Source organism: Homarus americanus, unplaced genomic scaffold (assembly GCF_018991925.1).
Source record: "Homarus americanus isolate GMGI-L3 unplaced genomic scaffold, GMGI_Hamer_2.0 scaffold52512, whole genome shotgun sequence".
NCBI classification, from domain to species: Eukaryota; Metazoa; Arthropoda; class Malacostraca; order Decapoda; family Nephropidae; genus Homarus; species Homarus americanus.
Genome location: NW_024735442.1, coordinates 6,337,829 through 6,348,800, shown reverse-complemented (window position 1 = coordinate 6,348,800; position 10,972 = coordinate 6,337,829).

Below are 10,972 nucleotides of genomic sequence, written 5' to 3'. Positions count from 1 at the left end.
GAAGTGGAGAGCAGTGACGGAAGAACCAGGTCGTCCGTGTGCTCAGAGGCAAGTCCCGAGGGAAGGCGAGACGACGAAGGCGCGACGGGGCAGGGAGACAAAGGGAATCCCCTATGTCCATCGTCGGCGGAGGGTCGGTCATTGAGCCACATGTAGGCTCACTTGGGGACCCCGATGACAGGAGTCCACCCTCTACAGCCCCAGAAGGGGTGCAAGGGGGAGCCGTGGCCCCTGCTGGAGACCCTGACTTCTGAGGTTTCTGCTTCTTCTTTGACGTGTCTTCAAGAAGAAAGTCGTCAGCATCACTGTCACCTACTGCCGCCGTTTCCAACGAACGGGAGCGTTTAACGGCGGGCATAGGGCACGTTGGCAACACTGCAGTCAGGTGGAGTGGTAATGACGTCACTGCTACGTCACACTATCACATTGCGCATGCGCAAACTTGAAAAACTTTGCTCAGAGGGATCGGGTGGTATGACCAGATGTTTTATCCCCAAAAAATGACAAAGTCCAAAAGTAACAAAAAAATATATGCCACTGTGCTGATAACTGGGTCTTACTATAGTTGTCTGCACAGGCTGGGATTGGTAGACTCGCTGAATTCGTCAGAAATACGAATTTTAAGGAGCAGTCTCTTACAGCCTTTGTTGACACTACGCACGCCTGCGCGTTCGCCGTTGTCAACACTGCAGAAATAATTTGGATAGAATTAATCGATGGTAGGGAAAAATTAATCACAGGAGTAATATATAGACCTCCTAATCATGATGGAGTTAATGAGTATCTTATTTGAGATGAAATGTTCAGGGCTTCCATACATAGCAAAGTCTGTATAATAGGCGACTTTAACTTTAGCCAAATAGATTGGATTAACCTCACGGGTAAATCAGAATCAAAGGCTTTTCTTCAAACAATCCATGACTGTTTCCTAAGCCAACATATAACCGAACCCACCCAGGGTAATAATATACTTCATTTAGTTTTGTCAAACAGAGAAAACCTCATTAGTAATGTAGAGGTAGGGAACTAACTTGCTAACAGCGATTACAAAGAAATATGATTCCAATTAGAATTACAGGGCAGCAGCAAGGAAAATTCCACTAAAGTCCCAGATTTCAGAAGGGAAAACCTTGATAGTTTGAAGAGGCAGCTAAGAGAAGTGGTATATGCTTGGTGGTGAATTACATGACCTCACATGAGGTGATCTCATGCAATGTACCCGCAGAGGGCGAGATCACCTTAACTGGAGACCTGACGGTTGAGGATGACCTGATCACGAGATCTGAGGTTGATGAGTTCCACAACAATTTAAATAATGAGTTGCTTAATGCACAAAGGCCGAACATACCATACAGAAAACTCAGATCAGACAACAAGGACCCTAAATGGATAAATAATTATTTTAAGAAAATTATTGGACAAAGGAAGGCTATAGGTAGGAGAATAAATCGTGGTGAAGTTTAACTCCGAGAATATTATAAGGTATTGGCCAGTAGGATTAAGGCCGAGATAAGAAAAACAAAGAGGAATAATGAACTGAAGGTGTCAAGGGAGGCGAAATCAAACCCCAAGGGATTCTTTCAAATGTATCAAACTAAAACACGAGAAAAAGTTGGACCAATACAGTCAGATACCGGCGAGCTAACTGATAACGACAGAGAAATGAGCTTTAATCTGAATAAATATTTTTCAACAATTTTCACCACCAACCCTATACAGATATAGTGATGAAAATAAATTAAGCAAGAGAGTAGTGACTAGTAACGATGTTAGTAAGCAAATAGAAAAGAACATAAGAAAATAAGGAGTCTGCAATAGGCCGGTTGGCCTGTGCATGGCAGCTCCTGTCAATGCATGGCAGCTCCTGTCAATGCATGGCAGCTCCTGTCAATGCATGGCAGCTCCTGTCAATGCATGGCAGCTAATAAGTCACCAGGTCCCATGGGATATTTCCCAGAGTATTAAAGGAATGTAAGGAAGAGCTTAGTATGCCCTTAGCAAAGTTGTTTACGTGTCCTTAAAAACGGGAGTAGTACCAGAATCCTGAAGGATAGCGAATGTAATACCGAATTTCAAGAAGGGAGATAGATCCTTATCCTCTAACTACCGTCCAATCAGTCTAACATCAATTGTAGGCAAATTACTGGAAGCAATCATTTCAAAAGCTATTCGAAATCACCTGGAGAAGCACAAGTTGATCAATGATTCCCAACATGGCTTCACAAGCGAGCGTTCATGTCTAACTAATCTATTAACATTATTTTCATCTGTTTTCGAATTAGTGGACGAGGGGTACAATTATGATGTGGTATATCTCAACTTTAGCAAACCCTTCGACAGAGTTCCCCACAAAAGACTAATAAGAAAAGTGGAGGCTCATGGCATTAAAGGAGATGTTCTAAAATGGATTAGTGCGTGGTTACAGGACAGGAAACAGCGAGTGAGCATTAACGGCACTAATATTCCTAGTCATTACGACGATAATGACGATCAGTCATCATCACGATGCATCGTGTGTCGGGATGCAACCACCCGACGCTTAGCGCGGGGCGCCATATTTCTAGTCGCTTGCATGAGCCATTAACTAGGAATATAGCGTGTGTAAACACTACACTTCGTTTCGTATGGCCGCACAAACGTTTACCAAGCGCGGGTGCCATATGCATTATTTCACATAATTAGAAAGACGGTTTAGAGAGATATTTAGTTGTTATTTTATACCGGCACAATAATATTATTGTTAAATATCTTTTTTTTTCAAATTGAACTTTAGTATCTGTTCTAAACAAATTACAGATAATTTTTTCATCTGTGTACTTGGCAACAATGTTTGCGCGTTTGTTATCAAACATGGAGAGGAGAGAACGTTCTGCAGCCCTGTCAGTAACCCTACACATAGCACTTTTGCGCTTTATTGAGGAAGGGCTAGTCGTCGAGCACAGGTGTACTAGTACTGTAACGCAATAAATGATAGCAAAAGAAAGGCCTAGGATGAAATTACTGCCTCCCACAGCCAAGCAGCTCAAGAGGAGCTCCAACATAACAAGGAGTAAGTATATGCTTATTTCTAAGTTTAGTATTTAAAAATAAGGCTTTTTGCCATTAGGTTACTAAATTGAGTAGGATTACAGTATTTAAGTGACTGGTCATGTGAGGAGTTCTACCCCCTACCGAAGTAGACAGAAGGAAAGCTCCCATCTCATCTCCCCATTTTCCCTCCCTGAGTAAGATTAACCGTATAGTTTAATATGTGAAAGTGTAGCTATTGATTTATTTTTACTCCTCAGAGTGCTAGGTTAAAATTGTGTACGATATCTGAAAAAAATATGAATTCATAATGAAAGAACTGGTAGGCAGGTTAGGTCCTCTTGTTTGAAATCTTTAATTGCCAGTGAATAACTTGAACGAAACATGAAACACTAAAAATTAATGCTTTATTTTCTTGTTTTATTTCTAGTAATAATTATATACCAAAAATGACAATTACTACAGTTTTTTAACACTACAAATCGGTAAATAAAAACCATTGATAAGAAATTATGGTTAAGTGTAAAACAATATTGTGGATCAGTCATATTTAATATTTGGTTAGGTAAGTTCAGTTAAGGTGAGGTTAGTGTATAGATATGTACATACCAAGATATGTGAACGCCTGACGCCAGGACTCTTGTTACCATTCATTGTACCATTTATTCACATGTCTGTATTACTACATATTATTATAGCATGTCTGATGTCTATGCTTATGTCTAATGCCTATGTCCATTTACTATGTCCCGATGTGCTATGTCTGTACCGCGCTAGTCGAGTAATTAGAAGACCTCATTTATTGTCCTAGTAATGTCTAGCAACTCTCCTTGCCTAGCTAGCTAATTTCCCTCAGATCGGCCTCGGCCTACCTACGGTCCGGGGTCCCTAGTAACCGCTCCTGTATCGGTTGGCTATCACGCCCAGCCTTGTACCACTTATTGAATATACCTACTGCTCGTGCCCTGGAGTTTCAAGAACCTTGTCTAGGATTACATCCACCACACCACATGGCGCAGTTTGAGTAGCTCCAACACGACAGTTTACAAGCCTCAAGAGCCGGCCCCGTCTGTTTCCCGCCCAGAAGATATACTCCACAGTGCCCCTGGATTTAAAGTGCTTTGTGACCTTGTGAAGTGCCCTAAGTGAAGTGCAGTGCCTTTCATGTCTCTTTGCTATGTTTCTGCGGCCCTACAGGTAGCAGACACGCCTTCAGCCCAGTTTCCAAGACAGCACTTCCGGCATACACCCCCCATCCACGGAGGCTCGCAAGCCACTGCCCGCGTCCCCTCCCACTGAGCCAGCTCGCCCGGGCGCGCGGAGGAATACACCGCCGCTAGCCGCCTCCTCTCACTTCACAAATATTACAGTCAGTACTCTTTTACTTGCCAGCCAGTTCCTGCACTTAAGCAAATCCATTGGCGAAAATATAGCACTTCACCTTATTCTCCTTGTCTTTCCCATCGCAACAATACCAAGCACGAGATGTCTGACCACGACGATTTGCTGGGAAATTTATATGAGGATTATGAGGAAGACGACGCCTCACAGACCCTCCCACCCCCCCTCACGCCTCACACGCCGGGCGCGCCAAATTCAAAGGATGGGAGCCAGGATATACGTCAGTTAATCCACTTCCTACAAGTTTCTCAAGAGAAGGAAGCCCAAAGACGTCAATTAGAGGAGGAAAAACGACGTCAAGAGGAATTGTCAAGACAGTCAGAGGAATCAGCTTACCGCCTTCAACTTCAACAACAACACCAAGCTGATAACCGCAAATTCCTGGACCTATTGGAATTGCTGGCAACGAGGACGACTTCACCAGCTGCCACAACCAATTCGCCAGCTTCAGCCTCTTCATCTATCCTTCAGACAACGCCTCCTCACACGTCACCTATCTCCCCTAGGTATGCCTCAGTGTCTTCTCAACCACCCGTTCCAGTCTCAACTCTCGTCGACCTCTCCGTGCCTCCTCCACCGCCTGCCGTCTCGAGTACACCCCTGCACAGCAAGTCTTCAGTTCCCAGTCCCCCACCTCTTCAATCTGATGCAACATATCAAGTATACCGTCAATGGCGACGTCGTTTCGAAGACTTTGCTGTTATGTCTGACCTCTACCGAATGCCCCCTCATAAACAACTCATCCAATTAAGATCGTGCATTTCCCTCGATGTTCAACGCCTCCTAGAGCACACGCTAGCCATCCCCCCTGACTCCCCCAGGTCAGTGACAGAGGTTTTAAACGCCTTGCAGAGTCATTTCCGTGGCCTCCGCAATGAAGCTTTGCGTCGTAGGGAACTGCTATCCTGCAAACAAGCTTCTGGGGAATCATTCTCAGACTTCTATGCACGACTTAAGGACCTAGCAACCGAGGTGGACCTATGTACAGGCGATCCTGTAACCTGTGCTGAGATCCAGCTCAAGATGATCTTGCTGATGGGTGTACGTGACGAGGACCTGCTTCAGAAACTCCTCACCCTCGACGCCGCCTCTTCCCTCACCGACTTCGTCACCTGTTGCAGGTCGTATGAGGCCACAAGAGAGGCTGCCTCAGCTATACACTCATCGCCATCTCAAGTCCACGCCGTCTCCACCTACAAGAGGAATCAACGCCAGATGCAGACGACGTCCTCTCCACAGCCCCCGTCACAGTCACCAGTTTCTTCTCCCGAATCCTGCAGAAACTGTCAGCACCAGCATGGTCCAGGAAAGTGCCCTGCGGCTGATAGTACATGTCGAAACTGCGGGTTTCAAGGCCATTGGCCCCGCACACCTCGATGTCCTGCCAACAAGGCCTCATGCAACGCTTGCAACAAGCAAGGACACTTCGCCAAGTGTTGCAGGTCCACCAAGAAGCCTCCATCTCCAGGTCAAAACGTCTCTTCACAGCCCGACAGAACGTCCACACCACCGTCTCCCAAGAACGACAAAGGATGCCGACGCGTGGATGATACCTCGAGTGACAGGTCCCCCAAGCCCGTCAATGTTCGTCTGTCCTACGGTACCAACTCTTCCAACCTCCTGATGATACCTGACACGGGCGCGGACATCACGGTGATTGGACCAACACACCTGGACGCCCTCAACATTCCCAGGAGTAGCCTGTCACCCACAGCCATGAACGACGTGCTCACAGCGGACGGGTCCCCGATGTCTCCACCTTTGGGTTGCTTCAAGGCAACACTACAGCTCGGTCCCAAGTCTTGCCTTGCCACAGTCCACGTCCATGAGGGCATCCAAACCCCTCTCTTGTCATGTGGCCATTGTCAGGACTTGGCCATCGTCTCATCCGAGTTCCCAAAGCCCATCCTCGCTGTGACACACCTCAACAGGTGTGCAGAGATACCTGTTTCAGCCATGACCACACCTGCTGCCGCCCGGGAGTTCTTTTTTCGTCAGTTCAGCGACGTCCTTGTCTCCAAGCCCGACCTCCAGAAGACGCCGCTCAAGAAGATGACAGGCCCCCCGATGAGAATCCACCTCAAGCCTGGCGCGACGCCTTTCGCCATCCACACACCCAGGCCTATCCCCTTTGCCATACGGGACAAGGTGAAGGCGGAGCTCGATTCTCTGGTGCAGCAGGGGATCATCAGACACGCCGGTGAGGAGCCCTCCGAGTGGTGCCACCCTATGGTCTTGGCACCCAAGCCTGTAGGTGTTCGCATCACAGTGGACCTCACCCATCTCAACTCGCAGGTCTCCCGTCCCGCCCATCCATCGCCTACGCCCATCCAAGCAGTCCGCAGCGTCACCCCGTCTGCAAAGTTCTTTACCACGGCGGATGCACTACATGGGTACTGGCAAGTCGACCTGGCGGAAGAAGATCGCCACCTCACTACATTCATCACGCCCTACGGCCGCTTCCAACACTGCCGCGGACCCATGGGCTTCGCAGCAACGGGGGATGCGTACTGCCTCCGTGGGGATATGGCTCTGCAGGGTGTCACCAACTGCGTGAAGGTGGTAGATGACATCCTGCTCTTCGACGATGATCTCCCGGCCCACTTGAACCGAGTCCATCTGATGCTCACAAGATGTCGTGCCCATGGTATCACCCTGAACAAAGATAAATTTGTGGTCGCCGCCCCCCAAGTTAACTACTGCGGCTACAACATCTCGCCAGAGGGGATCTCAGCTGATGAGGAGAAGGTCAAGGCCATCAGGGACTTCCCTACTCCAGCGAACCTGACCGACCTTCGCTCATTTATGGGCCTGGTAAATCAGCTGGCCGACTTCTCCCCTAAAATCGCCACATCAGCCCAACCTCTACGCCCCCTCATGAGCCCCAAGCGCTCCTTCCTCTGGACTCCTGACCACGACCTAGCGTTCAGGAATGTTAAGAAGGCGTTGCTGTCACCACCAGTCCTGGCACCCTTCGACCCGTCCTTACCAGTGGTCCTCCAGACCGACGCCTCCCGTCTATACGGCCTCGGATATGCCCTCCTTCAAGACCACGGCCAGGGTAGACTGTGCTTAGTTCAGTGTGGCTCCAGGTTTTTGACGGACACGGAGACCAGATACGCCACCATTGAACTAGAGATGCTGGCAGTCGCCTGGGCTATGGCCAAGTGCCGCCTTTACCTGTTCGGCCTTGGGCATTTCACCCTCATGACGGACCATCGCCCGCTCATACCCATTCTTAATCACTACACGTTGGACGCCATCGAAAATCCTCGCCTCCAACGTCTCAAAGAGAAGACCGCCCCTTACGTCTTTACAGCTGTGTGGCGCGCCGGGAAGCTTCTGTGCATACCAGACGCCCTCTCCCGAGCCCCTGTTAGTCGCCCCACACCCGAAGATGAAGTCGACTGTACCATGGCCGCTGCTCACGTTCGGTCTTTAGTGACACACACAGCCACTTCTCTTGCTGACAAGACGACGACGACGCCCTCCATCGAAGACGATAGGACTCTCCAGGAGCTTCGCATCGCCGCCGCTCAAGACCCGGCATACGTCCAACTCCTCGACTACGTCTCCGCTGGATTCCCCACCAACCGCTACGACATTCACGCCTCCGCCCTCCCCTTCTGGAAGCTAAGGGATAGCCTCTATGCGGACGGAGAGCTGGTGTTGTACGGCCCCAGGATCGTCGTTCCCGCTGCCCTCCGCCGGCGCACCTTATCCCGCCTCCATGACAGCCACCGCGGCGTTGAAGCCACCAGGCGCAGAGCCCGTCAGACCGTCTTCTGGCCTGGTATTGACGCCGATATTAAGAGCACGGTTGAGGCCTGTGAGCCTTGCCAGCAACTCCAACCCAGCCAGCAACAAGAGCCGTACCTGTGCAATGACCTCCCAAAGCGGCCCTTTGAGTCCGTGTCCGCCGACTTCTTTAATGTGGCCGGAAAGTCTTTCCTGGTGGTCGCCGACAGGCTCTCTGGATGGCCCGTGGTAGTTCCCTGTGGTCGGGACACCACCTCTTCCAGGGTCATCCGGATGTTTTGTTGCTTCTTCCGGGAAGTCGGAGTGCCTCTCCGCCTCCGAACCGACGGTGGGCCCCCGTTCAATAGCCACGAGTTCAAGAGCTTCGCCGAACGCTGGGGCGTCCACCACATCGTCACCTCCCCTCATTACCCGCAGGCGAATGGCCACGCCGAGGCAGCGGTAAAGTCCGTAAAATACCTCATCCTCAAGACAGCACCGACGGGGAACCTGGACTGCGAGGAGTTCGACAGGGGCCTACTGGAACTCCGTAACACCCCTACCCCTGCCGGACGCTCTCCTGCCCAGGTGTTGTATGGCCGCCCCCTTCGTACTTGTGTGCCTGCCCACCCCCAGTCCTTCTTAGATGAATGGCAGATCAAGGCGGACGAGTGTGACCGCCGTGAGGCTGCCCGGATGGCCCAAGTGACAAGCCACTATGACGCCCAAGCCCGCCCCCTTCCCAGGTTGGCCGTCGGCCAGCAAGTACGAATCCAGGACCCGACGTCACACCGCTGGGACAAGGTCGGGGTCGTCATGGGCCGTGGCGAGTCTCGTTCGTACCAAGTCCGCCTCCCCAGTGGTCGTGTGTGGTGGCGAAACAGACGCCACCTCCGCCCAGTGCCATCCTCTAGTGACGAACCTTCCTCCCCGTCCCCTGTGTCCCCTTGCCCAGACCAGGAACGAAGGTCGTCAGTTGATCCTCCCATTGTCCCTCGCCGCTCCCCCCGACTCATGGAAAAAGAGTCCGTAGCCGCTCGAGATTGCACTACGAGCGTAAAGGGGGAGGGAGGTGTATAGATATGTACATACCAAGATATGTGAACGCCTGACGCCAGGACTCTTGTTACCATTCATTGTACCATTTATTCACATGTCTGTATTACTACATATTATTATAGCATGTCTGATGTCTATGCTTATGTCTAATGCCTATGTCCATTTACTATGTCCCGATGTGCTATGTCTGTACCGCGCTAGTCGAGTAATTAGAAGACCTCATTTATTGTCCTAGTAATGTCTAGCAACTCTCCTTGCCTAGCTAGCTAATTTCCCTCAGATCGGCCTCGGCCTACCTACGGTCCGGGGTCCCTAGTAGCCGCTCCTGTATCGGTTGGCTATCACGCCCAGCCTTGTACCACTTATTGAATATACCTACTGCTCGTGCCCTGGAGTTTCAAGAACCTTGTCTAGGATTACATCCACCACACCACAGTTAGGTTAAGTTAAAGTTAGGTTAGGTGAGGTTACAATTAGGTTCGATTAACTTAGATTTAGTTAAAGTTAGGTTAGGTTAAAATAAAGTTAGGTTAAGTTAAAAATAGGTTAGGTTAAAATAAGTTAGGTTAAGTTAAAAAATAGGTTAGATTAAGCTAAGTTAAGATAGGTAAGGATAGGTTGTTTTAAGCTAAAGTTAGGTTATTTCCATGTTTTGTGCCAGTTATTCACTGGCATTGGGGGGCAATTATCCTAGAACCAAGCTATACAGCATATAACTATATGAAACAGATATTATTCTGCAGATTTGGTGTACTTTCCATTAGTTGCCTGGCAATACACACTTGGCAAGCCAAATTATTCTGGCAAGATAGCTTCAAACAGGTCTATGCTCAGTTTCTGAAGGGTCACCTCCAAAAACTTGTCAGAAGCACGAGCCCTCATTACCAGCATATAATAAATTTTAATGCAGATATGACTAGCCTAGCACTGTATAAAGCATTTATATTCTTCTGTTTCTTTCAGAACTAAAACCAGAGATATAGGAGAGCGGGTGGTGGTCCTCCAGAAAAACTATCATTAGCTTCAGAAGAAATCGCCACCCAGTGCTCGTGTCATGCGGAAGACTTCTGCAAATGTACCTGAACTTCTCACTCCCATGATCCACTTGTTTTGCCTGTTCCAACCCCAGGGCCATCAACTGTGTCGTCTGCACAATCTAATTCTGTTTTTCGACTTCTAATTTCACCCTCTGTTCCTGCCTCACCAGTCATTGTGAGAAAAGACAAGGGGAGTTCCACAAATATAAATTGTACAGAATGAAAAGGGAGCATGAGGAGGAACTGAAAGTGAAGGCCATAATATCAGCACATACACTCAAAGAAAAATAAAGTGAAACTGTAATTAGAGTTAAAGACACTTGAAAAAGTTAATAAATCTTTTGAATTGTTAGATACATGTTTAAGGAAAGCATCGGCTGCATATGATGCCATGGCTAAAACTTATGAATGATGGTTGAGTAATAACATAGTCATATGCAATGTTTATGATTTTACTTTATACAGGGGTACTGTGATATTTCATAAAGTGGCATCTAGATTACAAATTTATTTTCTTATGTCTTACACCTGCAAATAATTTGATTTAAAGGAAATAAATCTACATTTCTTTATTTTGCCAAAGAGTTTCATTGGTTACAATAGCTGTCTTAAGGATGGCAGCTAAGATTTTTTTTTTTAATATACAGATATGCTGTGATTTTCAATAATTGCAATTCTTTTTACTGTGCCAACGATTAAAGTTCATTTTT